The following is a 19,061-nucleotide window of genomic DNA, read 5'->3' on the forward strand; positions in this document are numbered from 1 at the left end:
TTAACCAGGTCCCATTCCTGATCCAATGTTAAGGGAGTTTTCCTGGGGTGTGGCCTGCACCACCTTTTATCTGTCAAGAGGTAAAAGGAAAGGGAACCAAGCAGAGAGCTGGGGACCTCATACCACCAAGAAAGCAGTGCCGGGAGCAGAGAATGTCCTTTGGACCCGGGGTTCCTGCGCAGAGAAGCTCCTAGTCCAGGGGAAAATCATTGACAAGGACCTTTCACCAGAGCTGACAGAGAGAGAAAGGCTTCCTCTGGAGCTGACACCCTGAATTTGGACTTCTAGCCTACTAGACTGTGAGAAAATAAATTTCTCTTTGTTAAAGCCATCCGCTTGTGGTATTTCTGTTATAGCAGCACTAGATGACTAAGACAACGTGGAACAAGGGATATCACTGTTGATGTCAGATAGGTCTTGGCTGAAAGCAGAGAATACCAGAAAAATGTTTATCTGTGTTTTAATGATTATGCAAAGGCATTTGACTTTGTGGATCATAACAAATTATGGACAGCATTGTGAAGAATGGGAATTCCAGAACACTTAATTGTGCTCATGGAGAACCTGTCCATAGACCAAGAGGCAGTCATTTGAACAGAACAAGGGAATACTGCATGATTTAAAATCACCAGAGGTATGCATCAGGGTTGTATCTTTTCACCATAGTTATTCAATCTGTATGAAGAGCAAATAATCTGAGAAACTGGACTATATGAAGAAGAACATGGCATCAGGATTGAAGGAAGACTTAATTAACAACCTGTGATACGCAGATGACACAACCTTGTTTGCTGAAAGTGAAGGGAACTTGAAGCACTTACTGATGAAGATCAAAGACTATAGCCTTCAGTGTGGGTTACAGCTCAACATAAAGAAAATGAAAATCCTCACAACTGTACCAATAAGTGACATCATGATAAACAGAGAAAAGTTTGAAGTTGTCAAGGATTTCATTTTACTTGGATCCACAATCAACAGCCAAGGAAGCAGCAGTCAGGAAATCAAAGGACATATTGAACGGGGCAAATTTGCTGCAAAAAACCGCTTTAACGTGTTGGAAAGCACTTTGAGGTGGGCCTGAATGAAGCCATGTTATTTTCAATTCCTCATATGCTTGGGGAAGCTGGACAATGAGTAACAGAGAAAAAAAAAAAAATTTTTTTTTTTTTTTTTGGGGTGGACCACAGAAGAATTGAAGCATTTGAATTGTGGTTTTGGCAAAGAATATTGAATATATCATGGACTGCCAGAAGAACGAACAAATCTATCTGGGAAGAAGTACAGCCAGAATGCTTCTTAGAAGTGAGGATGGCGAGGCTTCATCTCACTTACTTTGACCATGTTATCAGGAGGGCCCAGTCCCTGTAGAAGGACATCATGCTTGACCCTCATTGAGATGGATTGACAATGGCTGCAGCAATGGGCTCAAACATAGCAACGATTGTGGGGATGGTATAGGATGGGGCAATGTTTTGTTCTGTTGTATATAGAGTCACCATGAGTTGTAGCCTACTTGACTGCACCTGAAAAGAACGATGTTTTGGTGAATTTTGACAAATGTATACTCCTCACTGAAGGTAACAGAATATTTCCATCACCCTGGTAAGTTCTTTACTGCCCTTTTCCAGGGAGACACTCCCAAACATTTTTCTGATTTCTATTACCATAGCTTAGCGTAGTTTTTCTGTTCTAGAACTTCATGTAAATGGACTATATTCTATTTTGTGAAGAGATTCTTTTACTCAACATGTTTTTAAGGAATATACTGATAACACAATAGCATGGATGAGTATTTTAGTACATGTATCTGACAAAGGACTTGTAAACATATAAACAACTCCTGAAAATCAACATTAAAAAGGTAGACAACCCAATTTAAAAATTGATGACACTTCACAAAGATACACCAGTGGCCATATTTATTTTCATCCATTCTGTTGTGTGCATCAATACTGTATTCCCTTTTATTCGTGAGTTGTTCCACTGAACAAATCACAGATTTCTAATGCATTCTTCAATTTGTTTTTAGCCTTTGGCTGTTATGAGTAAGGCTACTGTCAGCATTCTTGTACAAGTCTTTTTTGTGGGTATATGTTTTCACTTCTGTTGGGTATATGCCTAGGAATGCAGTTGCTAGGTAGATGTATGTTTAATTTTATTAAAAAAAAAAAAGGGCTGGACAGCTTTCCCAAGTAGTTATATTATTGTATATTCCCAGCATTTAATGTTTGATAATTACAGTTGGTGTTTTCAGTTTTTTGTATCTCATTAAACTTGTCATTTGCATTTCTCTGATGTTAAAGATGTTGAGCACATTTCTGTTTACTTATTGGCCATTGGTATATCTTTGTTGATGAAGTGTGTGATGAAATCTTTCCCATTTTTAAATTGAGTTGTTTGCCTCTTTAATATTGATGTTTAAGAATTCTTTGTATATTCTGGAAGTTCATCTTTTGTCAGGCATACATACTATGAATATTTTTTCCCCAGCCTGTGGCTTGCCTACCCATTATCATAATGATGTCTTTTGATGAGTAGACATTTTAAATTTTCATGAAGCTCAGTGTACCATCTTTTTTATGGTTAGTGTTTTGAGTGTCTATTAAGAAATCTTTCAAAATTGTGAAGATATTCTCAAATGATTTCTTCTTGGACCTTTATGGTTTTAGCTGAAATGAGTAAATATTTGTGTGCGATGTGAGATAAGGATTAAGGCCAATTGTTTCCTTATGTTTATTGATTTGTGTACCAGTTATTGCCATGACTTTTATTTCACCATTGAATTGACTTTGAGCCTACCTTGAAAATCATTTGAGTGTACATGTTAATGTGTTCTTGACTCTGTTCTGTTGAGCTATTTGTCTTTCCTTACTTTAGGACCACACTGTCTTAGAGCTCTGTGACTTTGTGGGAATGTTTGAAACTGGGTTTGAAAAGTCTTCCAACTTGGTTGTTTTTTATAAAAATTGTCGTTGTTTAAAAAATCAATTATAAGTCTTTTACACTCCCGTGTAAGTCGTAAATTCAGCCTCTCAATTTCTAAAAAAAAAAAAAGATGGAAGTTATAATTGGTTTTGTTTGCATCTGTAGGTAAGTTATAAACGAATTTACAATTATATTACATTTTCAGGACATGAACATGGGGTATCTCTTCGTTTTTAAAAGGTCTTCCTTCATTCTCTTAACATTATCTTGTGGTTTTCAGTGTAGAGGTCTCGTACCCTTTTTGTTAAATTTAATCCTGACTGTTTTATCTTTTGGATGCTATGGTAAGTCATATTTTTTAAACTATACTTTCTGTTTTTGTTTGGTGTATACAAAAGCAATTTGTTTTTTGCAACTTCTATTTTGCAACCTTTTTATTTCTTTTTATAAATTCCTTTGGAATTTCTATGTAGAAGATCTTGTCTTTTATAAATAGGGAAAGTTTTGTTTCTTCCTTTCCAATCTATATTTGTCTTTTTCTTCCTACGTTTTTTATGTTTTTGTACTGTTTAAGATGTTCAATATGATATGGAATAGAAATGTTAAGAGTGGATACTCTTACCTTTTTCTTGACCTTAGGGAGAAATCATTTCCTCCTTCACTATTAAATATTACATTAGCCATAAGGATGCCCCTCCTTCACCCTTCTTATGGGTGCCCCTAATCAGGTGGAGGAAATGTCCTTTTATTCCTAGTTTTCTGAGAGCTTTGTTTGTTGTTTGTTTTATCATGAGTAGGTGTTAAATTTTGTGAAATGATTTTTCACCATTTATTGATATGAACATATGGTCTTTCTCCTTTATTTTGTTAATGGAGTATGTTACATTCATTTCTGAGTGTTGAACCAACCTTGCTTTCCAGACAGTCTCTACTTGGCCATTGTATATTATCCTTATTATTTGTTCTTGGATTCAATTTGCCAACATTTATTTGAAATATTTGTGTTTATGTTTGTGACAGATTTGATCTGTTTTCTTCTCAAATAATATTGACATGTTTTTGGTGCCATGTACTCCTTGGAAACTCTATGGGGCAGTTCTACTCTATCCTATAGGGTAGCTATGAGTTAGAATCGACTCGACGGCACTGGGTTTTTTGGTGGGTACACTTGAAAATACAGGTAGTCCCCAATTTACGACGTATTAAAGTTGTAATGAACCACACTTACGACTGTCCATGAGTTTTTTTTTTTTTTTTTTGGTACATCTCATCATTAGTAATATGTACTATGTACAATGTTGCAGTGCATAATTTGCTGATGTTATTACTCTGACACGTTCACTAGCAGATGCTCAGTTTTATGATTTACCATTCAAAACACTGATGTATAGCCGGCTATGGCCCGGTCTACAATGAAGTCAGTGTTTGTGTTGGAAGTTGTAACAGATAGAAAGTTGGGCAATGTTCAACTCTTAACGATATATGACAATCGAACTGCACATCCGCCCAATAGCTGTTTCAACCCTGACTTCATTGTTACGACACGAACACTGACTTCATTGTAGACCAGGCCAATAGCATGATCTTACTCAGTGTTTTGTACCATAAAAAAGTATCAGTTGTTAATTTGAAGCCGAGTTGTTCAAGTTACTCTAACTGTAACCCCTGCATGGCTTGTACCCCCAACAATATGTCTAGCAAAAGAAGCCATGCCACTGAAAGTTCTAATGCAAAAAAGAAGGTGAGGAAGACTCTAGGTGTAGATATAACAATGAAGATCATTAAGGCCTATGATAATGGAAAGGAAGTCAGCAAACTAGCACATGAGGAAGGACTGTCTCATTTGACTATGTCGACAGTCTTCAAGGATAACAGTAGGATTTTGAAGGCAGTTAAAGGAGCGATTGGCAGAAAATGCACAATTTTAACAAAGAAGAGGCAAGGCCCAGCCCACGAGATGGAGAAGCTGTTGATGATTTGGATAGAAGACCAAATCCAGAAGAGGATTCCTGTGAGTTTACTGACAATTCTAATGAAAGCACGCAGCCTTTTTTGAAAACCCGAAGAAACAGGAAGGAGAAGACTACGGTGAGTAATTTAATGCCAGCAAAGGCTGGTTTTATTGCTTCATACACAAATTTGGCTTATATATGTGCATGTAACAGGAGAAGCAAGAAGTGCTGATATTGAAGCTGGCAAAAATTTTAAGAATGAGCTGGAAAAAACATAAGAGGAAGGAGAGAAGTTGTCAAAAAATTTTATGGTGAAAGGGTTAGCTGACATTTTTTTCTAAACTAAATCAGGGGCTTCAGTTGCTTGAAAACTTGGACCCAAACACTGATCACTTTGCCAAAGTCGATAAGCAGATTTGGGAAGCAGTGAGATGTTACTGTGAAATATATGAAGAAAAAAAGAAAAAGACCATACAGACAAACTCTCACTAATTTTCTTAGTAGAAACGAAGTCCCCATTCCCCGGGATAAACCAGATGATCCAAGACCTTCCACAAGTGGAGTTATTACTTCTGCTGTCAAAATGGCAACATTGTCCAACTCTTCATCATCAAAATAAATTATTATAATTCATGTATTTTTTATGTATTATGTATGTATTAAAGTGTATCTTTAAGTTCATATGCAATGTTTCCAACCCCCAAAGACAAATAAAAATTGGATTTATAAAGATACTGATAATAAAAGGCAATAATGAAACCTTTCCAAAAAATGAGGTTATTTGACTCACGTCAGAGCCAACTTAGGACAGAGTAGTCAGAACGAAGCTCTGTCATAAGTTGGGGACTACCTATAATGTTAATTCTGCAATTGTTACAAATTGTTGTAATTGTTTTCATCCTATAAATTTTTCAATTTAGATGTTGTATTTTTCAGCCCTGTGATTTTCATTTGTTATCTTATTTTACAGATTCAAAACATTTCCCCAAATTCTCTATCTCTTTACCTGTTATATCTGTGCTTTTCTGTAGACGCTATCACATACTTAATCTTTGCTATTTTAAAGTCTTTGCCTGCTAATTCCAGTTCATGGGTTGTTTGAAGGTCTTTTTCTAATGGTTTATTTTTCTCTTGATGTTGGGTCACATTTTCTTGTTTCTTTGCGTAGTTATTACTATTTTATTGTATGTGAGACATTGTGGATCACACGTTGTAGAGACTTTGGATTCTGTTATCTTCACTTGAAAAGTATTGGACTTGTTCTATCAAGTAATTCCTTTTTTTAATATAGCTTTTACTTTTTTGCTGAAAATGTCTATCTTCCCATTCATTTAATAATGTTTGCCTTTAGTTCATAGTGCCTGGTTATAATAGCTACTTTAAAGTCTTCGATAATTCCAATATCTGTGTCATCTCAAGGTCAGCTTATATTGATTGCCTTTGACCTTGAGAATTAGTTTTCATGGTTCTTTGTATGTCATGTGATTTTTAGATCGTATCTTTGACATTTTGAATATTACAAGACTCCGGGTCCTGTTAAAATCTTTTGGAGAATGTTCTTTTTTATTTATTTATTTATTTTTGTTTTAGCAGGCAGTCAACTTGATTAGGTTTAGGCAGGAAGTCCTGACCTATCTTCTATGGGCCATTGTTCTAAGGTCAGTCTAGTTTGGTAGAGCTATTCTGCTCTGCCCTGTTTGTGTACCACCTAGGGGCAGTCTAGGACTAGTATAGATGTAGACACTGGTATGGTTCAGTTCTCAAATCCTTTGTTATGTTGATTTCAGCTGGCTCAATTTATGCACGGCAACGGGTTTGGTTTTGTTTTTACGGGTTTGGTTTTGTTTTGGCACTCAAAATTGAAGAACTTTAAAATTATTTTGCTAATTTCTGTTTGCCTTATCTCTATATTATATCGCAAATATGGTCCTTTAGCGTCTTTTCCACTGCCATTCTCCTAATCCAGACCCTCACTAAACCAAAACCTGACCAAACCCATTGGTGTTGAGCCGATTTGACTCATAGAGACCCTCATTACTTTGTGCTATTTGTTTCTTTTCTTCTTATTTTTAAATGTATTTTATAAAAGTAATACATATGCATATGCATAGGTGAAAAGTAGAAAATGTAGATTAACAAGAGGAAAAAAATTTACCCATATTCACACAACTCAGATACAGTTTAAACATTTTAAATCTTTCAGTGTTGTATCCTTCTATACTTTTTCCTATGTATAAAAATAATATATATTATAATAATTTTTTATTTTTTATATAGTTTTAAATATTTCATACGTCAAGTGGGATTGTGTTATACATGCACTGTTTATTATAAACTGCTGTTTTCAGTGTATAAAGCCTTTCCTGTCAATGAATATTCTGCACCATCACATTGACTCTTGCTAGTAGAGCTTCTCATTTCTGTCGGATGATCTTCCTATAAAATATAACTAAGATCTTGTCATGCCCTTGCATGGAACCCTTCAGTGGTACCCCATTGCTTACAAAATGAGTTTCACGTTTATTAATCTGACATTCAAGAGACCCTAGGCTAGTATCCAGCCTCTCAAGAAAGACTTGAGAAAGTATATCAGAATGTGGAAAGAAAGAGCCATCATAGGGCTAGTAGAACAGGGGATCACTCAGTGGAAGCACCTATCCATTCTAGAGAGTGTAGTCATGACTACTTAGAGGACATACTTTAAACTGATAACGAAAGGGTGACTGAGTTAACTAGGCCTGGAGAAAGGGGAAATGGGGTACGAATGGGGAGTTGGAAGGAGAAACCTCCTGGCAGAAGGAAGACCACAAATAAAGCTGAAGGTCTAAAGAGACTAGAGGAAGCAGGAGTTGGTAAAAGAGATAAGAGTAATTCGGTGCAGCTGAAGGCTAGTATGAATGGGAGAATGGTTTGTGATGGCTAGAGAAGAAAAACAGGGGCTAGCTCCTGAAGGGCTACTTGTCTGGAGTCTTTGAAAGCCCTGTGTTAATCACTGTCTGTTCCACGGGACTTTACTTTTTCAGCCAGAGACAGCCTTCTGTCTCTAAACTGCTGTGGCACTTAGCTGTTCTCTTCTGAAGGCACTCATCACTTTCTACTGTAGAAAAGTTTTCTTTCATTTCCCTTTGGAAAAAAAAAAAAAAATCTGTATGTCTCAAATTCTTATCTTTTTCACTGTTACTTGGAAAGAAGGATCATGCCCATACTGCTGGTTTCCCCTATTGTATAAAGTAGGTGGTCAATAAATGTGTGCAGAAGCAACAACCAGGTAATAAATAAATGTAGCAGGTACTTTATAAAAAGGAAGATAAGGAAAGTTACTCATATTCCTTTCATTCTTTTTTCCTGAGCACAGCAGGGAGAATAAAAATATACAATGTAGGCAGAAATGATATTCCTCTGCAAGAACCTGACATTATCTTCCATGATAAGCTCCTGTAACTCACAGTATGTTCTCTACTGACAAAGCTCCACGTCTGTAAAACTGAGGAAATGTGTATTCCCTTGAGATATGTGACAGTTTAGCAGTATGTGATAACATTCTTTCATATAGTAGACAACATGCAAATTATATTGCATTATAACACAGTCATCACCCAAGGCCACCAGGTTTTCATAAAAAATACTGTATTTGTATAATATACTTCGAGTATTTACATTTAATAAATATTCTTCATAAATCTTTTCAGCAAATATAACTGAAGGAGGTGAAACACGATCCTGTCTTATGAAGCCTTCCTCTCAGGTGCCTTTGGGAACGCTCGTCTGCGGTTCACATTTTGTAGTTCACTGTGCAGTATTTCAGAAATATAAATGATTCTGCTGAATCTCTTATACCGTACGTACTTAAACTAGCCTACTGCAGTGTTTCCTCTGAACTATTTAGAACAATCGCTGATAGTTCATTACTGCTGTCATTGCGCTTAATTAATTTAAATGTCAGTTAATGTTGCTATTGGTATTTTGTGGCAATTTAGCTGTTGACAAATATTTTATTGAGAATATACCAGTTCCCCACTATGGAGGGAAATATGATTAGAAAAACATCTAAATATATTAAGAGGGAATTGATCACTGATGCCTTCGTGGTACAGTGGTTAAGAGCTTGGCTGTCAACCAAAAGGTGGGCAGTTCAAATCTACCAGCCACTCCCTGGAAACCGTATGGGGGCAGCTCTGCTCTGTCATAGGACAGAGGTTGCTATGAGTTGGAATCAACTCGATGGTAACGGGTTTGGGTGTTTGGGTTTATCTTATTATAACTATTGTATCTTTGAAACATTGTTATAGATTAAATTGTGTCCCCCAGAAATGTGTGTCAACTTGGCTAGGCTATGATTCCCAATATTGTGTGATTGTCCACCATTTTGTGATATGATATGATTATCCTATATATTGTAAAACCTAACCTCTATGATGTTAATGAGGCAGAATTAGAGGCACTTATGTTAGTGAGGCAGGACTCGATCTATAGGACTAGATTGTATTTTGAGTCAGTCTCTTTTGAGATAATAGAAGTGAGCACAGAGAGAGGGACCTCATGCCACCAAGAAAGAAGTGCCGGGAGCAGAGCGTGTCCTTTGGACCCGGAGTCCCTGCTCCGAGAAGCTCCTAGACCAGGAGAAGATTGATGACAAGGACCTTACTCCAGAACCAACAGAGAGAGAAAGCCTTCCCTGGGAGCTGGTGTCCTGAACTTGACTTCTAGGCTCCTAGACTGTGAGAGAATAAATTTTTCTTTGTTAAAGCCATCTACTTGTGGTATTTCTGTTATAGCAGCACTAGATAACTAAGACAAGCATTCAACATTTTTTTCTATTTATGTAATCTGTTTGATTAATTTATTAATTATATATTGATTCATAACAAATTACCCCCAAAATGAGTAGCTTAAAATAACATTTATTATCTCATAATTTTAGTGGGTTAGGAATCTGGGCATGACTTAACTGGATCCTCTAGCTAAGGGTCTCTCACAGGCTGTATTCAAGGTGTCACGAGGCTGCAGTCATCTCAAGACTTGACTAGGGAAGGACCTGCTTACAATCTCAGTCACGTGGTTATTGGTAGGATTTAATTTCTTGTTGGCTGGAGGCTGCCCTAATTCCTTGCCTCATAGGCTTCTCCATAGCGTATCATACAACATGGCAGCTTGCTTCAAAGAGCAAAAAAGCCAAGGAAAATCAGAGTGAAAGAGAGAACAGAAAGGAGAGAGAAGTAGCAATCGTAGTCTTTTGTAGCCTAACCTCAGAAGTGCTATCCCATCTCTTACTCTGTTTTCTATTAAAAGCAAGCCAGTAGGTCTAGCCCATACTCAGAGGTGTGAATACCAAGAAGTGGGGATTATTGAGTGCTGTTCACAGTCTTGAAAACTTTTTAAAGACTAAATTTATATTTGTTGGAGGATGAGTTCTGTACTTGGGGCCAGGTTGTGTTTGTGTACATAAATGTGGGAAATAGATAACACCTATTAAATGTTCAGGTAACGAGAGACCAGAGTTATAATGAATATTTAAAATTGCGGAGTTGAGGCTTTTACCTGCTGACCACTGCCCATCCCTCACATTTCCCTGGTGGCCGGGCTGCCCTGCAGTGATGTCCTTGAAGGCTCTTGGCTGCAGGGGCTGTCTATGCAGGGCTGTCCTCTTCTACAGCTCTTCTCTAGACATTGACTCAAGCATATTTTTCCACACAATTAGGAGTTATGCCTCTTTTGCATATTTAAATACTTATGTCTTTAAGAGTTAGTGTTCAAATTACTACTTTAGAGAATGCTCAACTTTTACTAACAGTTAAAGTGATGGGAGCGCTCTAGGTCTCAGGCAGTGGTTCAGTGTACCTGCTGACCCAGCCATTCTGTTAATCACACAGAGGTCCTTGGCCCTAAGGGGACCCAGACTTCACAGTCTGGACCACTTCTGTTCATACCAACTTGTTATCTCTAGAGCTCAGGTAAGCAGTCACACCCCCAGGACCTAGACTTCGCAGCCTGAGCTGTGTTAGTTTAGTGTAAGCCTTATGGAAACCCTGATGGTGTAGTGGTTAAGAGCTATGGCTGCTAACCAAAAGGTCAACAGTTCAAATCCACCAGGTGCTCTTTGGAAACTCTATGGGGCAGTTCTACTCTGTCCTATCGGGTCACTAGGAGTTGGAATCGACTCAATGGCAGTGGATTTGGTTTTGGTCCCTAGAGGCCAGGGTAAACACTCCCAGACCCAGGCTGGCCCCTAGAGATCCTCATGGTCCAGGTCAGGTTTTCTCATATCATTCTGATACTCAGAAATTTTGACTTGCTGCAACTCTTGGAGCCAACCGGAAATATTGAGTTGGGCCATGTTAAGTCTGAGATTCACATACAAAGCATTTTGAAGACAGTACATGCCACTAGCTATGCAAGTAAATGAATAACTTATAGGAATCAGCACCAAGGTGATTCCTGTGAGGCAGAGGTTAAAGATGTCCCAAATGTCTAACTTTTCCAAGCTGCTGTACCACTCCATGGAAACCTTAGTGGCGTAGTGGTTAAGAGCTACGGCTGCTAATGAAAAGATCGGCAGTTTGAACCCACCAGGTGCTCCTTGGAAACTCTACAGGGCAGTTCTTCTCTGTCCTGTAGGGTCGCTATGAGTCGGAATCAACTTGATGGCAAGAGGTTTAGTTTTTTTATGGGTACCACTCCATCATCCCTAACATCAGCTACTCCCTCTTCCCTCAGCACACTCCCTCCCATCTTTGGGTTTCCTAATTCACTGAAGTGTCTCACAGAACTCAAGAACTGTATAAAGGAAATGGCTCATGTGGTTGTGGAGGCTGGCAAGTTCCAAATTCATGGGTCAGCAAACTGTTGATTTAATTTTCTGTCCTAACTTGTCAGGGACAGGTTCTTATACAGTGACTGCCCATATGACCAGTCCATGGAAAGTGTATCATTGTGTTTCATGCTAAGAAGCTTTGAGAAGCAACATTTCCTTGCTAATGATGTACCCCTGACATCCTACGTAAGTGCACGAATGGTGGAGTGTGCAAATTCAGCTAAGGGAAGGGGATATAATTTTGTAATTAATTAAGCTATAAGCCAGCACTAACACATACCCCCCCACCCCGTATTGCTCCTGTGTACGCAGATTGAGGGTAACGAGTCCTGGAGAGGTTAAAAACGTGTTCAAGGCTGCACAACTTGAATTTGAACCCAGTTAGACTAAATACAGAGTTTAAGATCTTGGGTAGTAGCTGTTGCAACTCAGTGCTTCTTGTTTCCAGCATTCATGTTCTTAAAACACCCCTCAGGACACAATCCATCCTGTTTTTCACCTTCTTTCATATGCCCTCAGTCTCATTCTTAATGTGGAATCTGTGCTAAATTACCCAGATGGTGGGTGGAAGGAAGAATGGCCTTTCCTTTCCTGTTTGGTTTCTCACTGAGCAGGCAGTCATCCTCACCCCGCTGCCGGGTGGTACTGCTGCTGTACTGTTTGCTTTTCCTCTTGAACCACGGTGCTTTCTCATTCCTTTCCTGTAATAAATGCTGAAGTTCCTGCTGGTCACTTTCCTTCTCTGTGTTCCATAATCCTCTGTATCTGCCCCTTTCCTTTCTGGAGTGCTGCCTGGGGTGACTAATGTACACTCTCTCAGCCCCTAAGAAAGCAACTAGAATGAAACGTGGAGGTATTTTCAGGTATTCCATGACATCACATGCTTAAAATTTGAGTACCGTTGTTAATGGAACACAAGCATGATTTTAATGAAACAGGCTGTGTCTTAATCTGATTTTACATTTTATAATAACTGGGGCAATTTTATTATTGGATGGAACTTGTTATTGTATTTCTTTGTTAATAAAGCATTTATTTTCCTTTTTGTATTTTCTAGAGTGATTCTCTCTTCTCTTCTCCTCACCTCCTTGAAATTACCAAGATTGTCTCATGAGGTTATAAAATGGGCTATCTAGGATCAAACTTCATGCATTTCAATTTTCATAGATTATCAAAGGTTAGATTGGATTGGGTTCTCCCAGAAGTAGACCCTGAGCCAGGAATTTAAGTGAAAGTGATTTATGAAGGGGGTCCCAGGAGAAAGCAGTAAGAGATGGGGAAGAAAGGATAGTGAGTAAAGAGGAAAAAGCCGAACAGGGAAGTAATTTTGGGAGATTCAGCATGATTGGAAGTGACCTACCAGAAGGAGTTGGAGGGAGGCTCCAAAGGGTAATTTGCATCCCAGAGTTTTCATCACCTGAAGGGTTTTTTGTATCTCCTTCATCTGTCAGTCATTGGCCACAGGCAAGGTGTGTCCAGTGCTCAAGGGCATTTCTCTGGGGAAGGATAAGCTGGGTTATCACAGGGAAGAATTCATGAATCTGGGGGACTGAAGCACAGACCTGGCCAGAGATAACTGAGAAGATTTGGACAGGGCAGCAATAATGTCCTCTACAAAGGTTAAGTCAAAAAAAAAAAAGTATTCAATACGTCACACTGCTTTTTATGGTTGAGAGACGAGAATTATATAAACTAATTTAACCTCAAGTCCCACAGCTTCCAGTAACAGAAGCAGGGTTAGAACCGGGAACCGGGACAACCTGACTCCCTAACCAGGGCTCTTTGTGCCAACTGATAGTGACAAGGCATGTTACTTGAGATAATGTTGTTATTACCCCCATTGCACTTAAGTTCTCTCTAATATCGTAGCCATTTATCCGAACCCCCTTAAGCGTATTTTTAATAAACTGTTGAGGTATCATTTATATACAACAAATTGCACCGGTTTTAAATATGAAGTTCCTTAAGTTTTGACACCATATATCATGTAACGTTGTAACACTCAATATACAGAACATTTCTGCCACCTTGAAGAGCCCCTCCAGGCCTCATGGAAAGCGAGCTCTGCTGGCCCCAGGCAACCAATGATCGGCTTTCTGTTAGAATGGATCAGGTTCAGCTTTGTCCAGGACTTCATATAAATGGAATCGTACAGCTCCTAGCTCTCTTGTGCATCTACCGTCTTTAACTCAGCATGTTTTTGAGATTCCTACATGTTGCTTTGTATCAGTATTTTGTTTCATTTTATTGCTGTGTGGGATCTCATTTGCTGAGTAGGAGTCCAGTGTATGGATATACCACAGTTTATCTATTACCTGTTGATGGACATTTTGGTTGTTCTCACTTTTGGCTTATTATGAATAAAGCTGTTACGAATATTTGTGTACAGGCCTTTTTATGAACTCACTCTTTTTTTTTTTACTGTTTTAAAAAAAATATTTTTTGTGGTTGAGAATACGTACAGCAGAACATACAGCTATTCAACAATTTCTGCGTGTCCAGTTCAGTGACAATGATTTCATTCAAGTTGTGCAACCATTCTTAACCTCCTCTTCTGAACTCTTCCTCCCCCATGAACATAAACTCACTCCCCCCAAGTTTCTTATTTGATCTTTCCAGATGCTGTTGTTCGTTTGATCCCATTGAGATACGTCTTAAAGAGCACAGTGCTCAAGGCAGACATTCTTAACTAATTAAGCTAACTATTGTTTGGTTTAAGAAAAACTTCAGGACATATATTGACTTTTCAATTATACTTTTTACCCCCACACGTCCCTGTGCCTGGAATACCCATGTTTAGAGGTTTTCTTTTTTAGCTTGTCTATGCCTGTATAGGAAACCCTGGTGGTGTAGTGGGTAAGTGTTACGGCTGCTGACCAAAGGGTCGGCAGTACGAATTCCCCAGGTGCTCCTTGGAAGCTCTATGGGGCAGCTCTACTCTGTCCTATAGGTTGCTATGAGTCGGAATCGACTTGACTGCACTGGGTTTGGTTTTTGTGGTTTATGCCTGTATCTCTTGCAAAGGTGGATTACATTTGCTGACTACGTTGGCTCTCAGGAAGTGGAGTTCAGGACAGGAGGGTAGAGTGGACCTGGGGAGGCCTTACTAGTCATTTTACAGATTTCCAAAAGGTCTTCTGTTTCATACGAATCTTTCACAGTACCTGTTACTTTTTTGTTGTTGTTACTTCTAATGCTTGAAACATTCTGGGGGTGAACCCACATCTTCATATATCTTTGGTAAATGCAAGGAATAGAATTGCTGGGCTATATGGTAACGGCCAAATTGTTTTCCAAATTCATTGTACGTTCATGTTAGCAGGGAACGAGAGTATTAGATGCTCTGCGTCCTCCTGGTGTCGCCAGATTTTAAATTTTAGCCATTTTTAAATGGTTACTAGTGGAGCCCTGGTGGCAAGAGCTCGGCTGCTAACCAAAAGGTCGGTAGTTGAAATCCATCAGGCGCTCCTTAGAAACCCTATGGGGCATCTCTACTCTGTCCTATAGGGTCGCTAGGAGTCAGAAGAGACTCGATGGCACCTAATAACAGCAACAACAGTGTGACAGCTGCGGTGAGACGGGGCTAAGCCTGGGCAGGGGCGGGGTGACACCCCAGAGCTGGAGAGGGGCCAGGGCCAGGGCTAGGGTTGGGTAGGACCTGGCCAGTCAGGGCTGGGGCTGGGGGTTGGCAGAGTGGAAGCCAAACCTGGGGCTCTGGACACCGCCTCTGGGAGCTCTTGAGGTCAGTTTGCCAGTCTCTGCTTCTTGATATCTTTGGGGTTCTTTACAGACTGCTCCTGCAGCCCAAGGGTCTGGTCCCCCATGTAGCCCCCTGCCCAGCTCTGTACTTGGCAGGGGTAGGAGCAGTGGATGGTTGCTGAAGGAGGACGGGAGGGAGAGGACTTGGCAGGGCCCTGAGCCTTCCTTTCTGTGCCCGCCACCCCTGCCAGCTGGTGCTGCTGGGAGAACCCCCAGGCATGGATCTGTCTACCTGCTTCGCCCAGATCAGCCACGTGGCTCTGCAGCTGGATTGGCTCAATGCGGAGGAGGCCTTGGTGCTCATCGTCAAGTTGGTGGAGAACACCCATCAGCTGGCCCTGGTGTACCGCAGCCTCATCCAGGCCTGGGCCTGCAAGCTCTCTGCAGGCCATAAGGACCAGGGTCAGGTAGCCAACATGCTGTGAATGGTGGTGAACCATGTGGAACAGCTGCAACTGGGGATCGGCAAGCTGCCCACCCAGTTGGCACGGCAGGCACTGGTGCACAGGGTGCGTGGCAAGACTGGGCCATGATCCACACCAGGGTCAGCACCCTGGCCAAACAGCTGGAGATTGGCATCGCCAAGCACACCCAGAAGCTCCTGGGCATCAGGGAATCTGTCCTGCCGGAGGACGCCATTCTGCCCCTGCTGAGGTTCCTGGAGATGGAGCTCTGCAGTGTTAGCACCAGCTCAGTGCCAAACTTCAGCAGGCCTCTGACCCTGCTCTGGATTCAGGCTCTCCCGGTGCTGGCGGAGGCGGCCATCTCCCAGGGATCTCCCTCCTGGCCTCGAGCAGGCTGAAGACTGCTTTGCAGAAACCAGAGATCTGCTTCCATGCCTGGGGCTGTGGCTGCTACCTGAGTCCCTGCACGCCACCACCTTCCAGGCTCTGCTGAGGGACCCGGCGCTGCAGGCAGCCTCCAACCGGGAGCTCGCCTCGAGCAGCAGGCAGAAGCCGTCGTCGAGGAGCTGAGGTTGGTCATGGTCAAGGCTTCCTACCACGCCTCCAAGCAGAAGCTGTGCATCGAGTTGCTCAGTGTCCCCAGCCTGCTGCCCTGGACGCCAGCCGCTCCCACGCCCCCTTTGTGCAGCTGACGCTGAACCTCAGGCACACGTTCCCTAATCTGTCCCCCCCACTCCCCGGGAGGCCCAGAAGCACAAGAAGGACCTTGACCACTGTTCGATGAGGCCTTTGAATTCCTGGTGTCTGCAGAGCCTTGCCAGGAGGACCAGGCGTACCTCCTGCTCACGGTGCTGGACCACGACACGCTGGGCACCAACAACGGGGACGGCCAGGCCTTCCTACCCCCTGCCCTCACTGCCAGGCCTGCCTGGGAACAAGGAACCTGGCGAGGTGCCACAGACTGGCCTGCCCTTCACCTACCCTGCATCCAATGTGGACCCAACCCGCAGCTGCTGGAGAGTTGCCAGGGGGATCATGAAGATGTGGCAGCTGGGAGCCAAGCAGACCTTCACAGGGGGCTGGGGGGGAGTTCCCTGTAGGGGCTAGCTTTCCTGGGGGCCTGGCTCTCCCCACCACAGCGCACCCTGCCTACCTGGCCTAGCACTCTGGAAGGGTTCTGCAGGCCTTGGAGCTCTTAGTTTTACTGTTATTTTTTCCAGTATATTAACTTCGCCCCTTCTCTCCTTGTACCTTTTCGGGATTACCATTACCCATCTGTCAGAGTATTTCGTATTGTCCTGTGAGTAACTTTTACTGTTAATTTTTTCAGTCTCTTCTTTTTCTCTTTGCTTCTACTTGAATAATTTCTCTTGCTTTGTCTTCATATTCCCTGGTATTTTGTAATGCTTAATCTGTGACTAATTTTACCTAGTGAACTTATTTCAGGTATTGTGTTTTTCACCCCTATATGTTCTACTTACTTTTTTTTTTAATGTCTTTTATTTCTTTCCTCATTATGTTCCTGTTTTTCTTTCATTTCTTGAGCAAATACAATGTCTCTTTTATTCAGAATCTGTTTATCCCATCATCTCTGCATTTTTGGGTCTGTTTCTGTTGAGTAATTTTTCTCCTGATTATGAGTAATATTTTTGTGCTTTTTTGGCATGTCTAGCAATTTTATATTGAATTCTGGACATTATGTGTTTGTTGTTGGGTGCTAGATTTTGCTCTCGTTTTAAAAGAATTGTACTTTGTTCCGACTGGCAGTTAAATCACTTGCTAATCAGCTTTATCCTTTAGATGCTTGTTTTAAAGCTTTTTAAATGCAGGTTCAGGGTAGCCTTCACTCTGTCTTGTTTAGCCCCACTTTTAAGGTGTGATCCTGCTGCAGTCCCCACTGGACGCCCTGGGTGTTCACTGTGGATTCTCCCCTCTGGCTGGTCATAATTTCAGTCTCTCCCAGCCTGTGTGTAGCGGGGAATTCATCTGCTTATAGCATCCCACGTGCCCTTTGCCTGGTCTTGTGCATTTTCCCCTACACATGTGCAGCGTGATATTCACTCACAGACTTAACACAACTGCTGTGCAAACACCTAGAGCCCTCTCTCCTAAATATCCTCTACTCTGCAGAGCTCTCTTTCCTTAAATCTCCTCTACTTTTCTGTGGAAATTCCAGCTGTCATGCCTTCCTCAAATCGGATCTCTCTCTCCCCCAGCTCAGCAAGACCTCTGCTTGAGGTTCCCCTTCCTTGCACTGCTGTCCAGAAAGTGCTGTTAGCAGAAACCTAGGGTGATCTTAGGGTGCATTTTCCCTCTTTCAGTGATCACTGTCCTGTACTACCTGTTGTCTAGTGTCTGAAAATCATTGTTCCATATATTTTATTCAGTTTTCTAGTTGTTTACAGGGCCCAGTTTCTCCATCATGTCCTTTTCAAGTGCATTTTTTTCTTGATATAAATTTTTGTAGCAAGCTTTATATATTGTCTATCTTAAAGGAATATTTTTATTTGTCCCAAGTTATCCAATTTTTATATTTGGTATGTGTTAAAGGTCTTAAGTCGTAACGTAACTTTCACTCCTTTAAATTGAGTTATTTTACTCTTTTAAACATTTGTATTGTTAAATACAGCATATGGAAAAGTGCATAGATTATCTATAAAGTGAATATATCTGTAATTGCCACAGGAGAAAGAAATAGAATGTTGTCAGCATCCAAGAGGTTTCCTTTTTTGTGTCCTTTCCTAGGCTAACCTCTCACTGTACTGGGTTGTAACCACTTCTCGGTCTCCTATAGTAGAGGGTTGAATACATGTGTGCCGAAAGAAAGGGATGTCTCAGCCAGTCTGTACCACCTTTGTGGATTCACAAACACCCCATTCCCTTTTAATTGCACCCCAGCTCTTGGGCCCAACATCCGGCAAATGAAGACGTTTATGTCGGTAAATAAAATACTGGAGGATTATAGTATGCTTTTTCCTCTTCCTTTTCCTTGGTGGTTAACCACAGCTCATACTATAACTGCTCAAACAGTGACATGTTTTAAGTTTTGTAAAATGAGTACAAATGGCTGTAAACAGAGGATGGAGAAATGACTTTCAGGTGAGGTGGCAGAGGGAGCTTCACGGAGCGTTTGAACTTTGTGTCAGAGCAGAGGCTCTCAGCCTCTAAGCACCTTTTAAAGATACCAGTGCCTGGGCTCCATTCTTGGTG

At 41.0% G+C, this 19,061-nt stretch overlaps 1 protein-coding gene across 1 annotated transcript in view; it reads left to right on the top strand.

The window, feature by feature from the left end:
* WWC2 (WW and C2 domain containing 2) overlaps positions 1–19,061 on the top strand; it is a 322,317-nt gene that overhangs the window by 196,761 nt on the left and 106,495 nt on the right. The gene's annotated exons all lie outside the window — the stretch shown is intronic.

This window comes from Elephas maximus, chromosome 21, assembly GCF_024166365.1.
Source record: "Elephas maximus indicus isolate mEleMax1 chromosome 21, mEleMax1 primary haplotype, whole genome shotgun sequence".
Taxonomy (NCBI): domain Eukaryota; kingdom Metazoa; phylum Chordata; class Mammalia; order Proboscidea; family Elephantidae; genus Elephas; species Elephas maximus.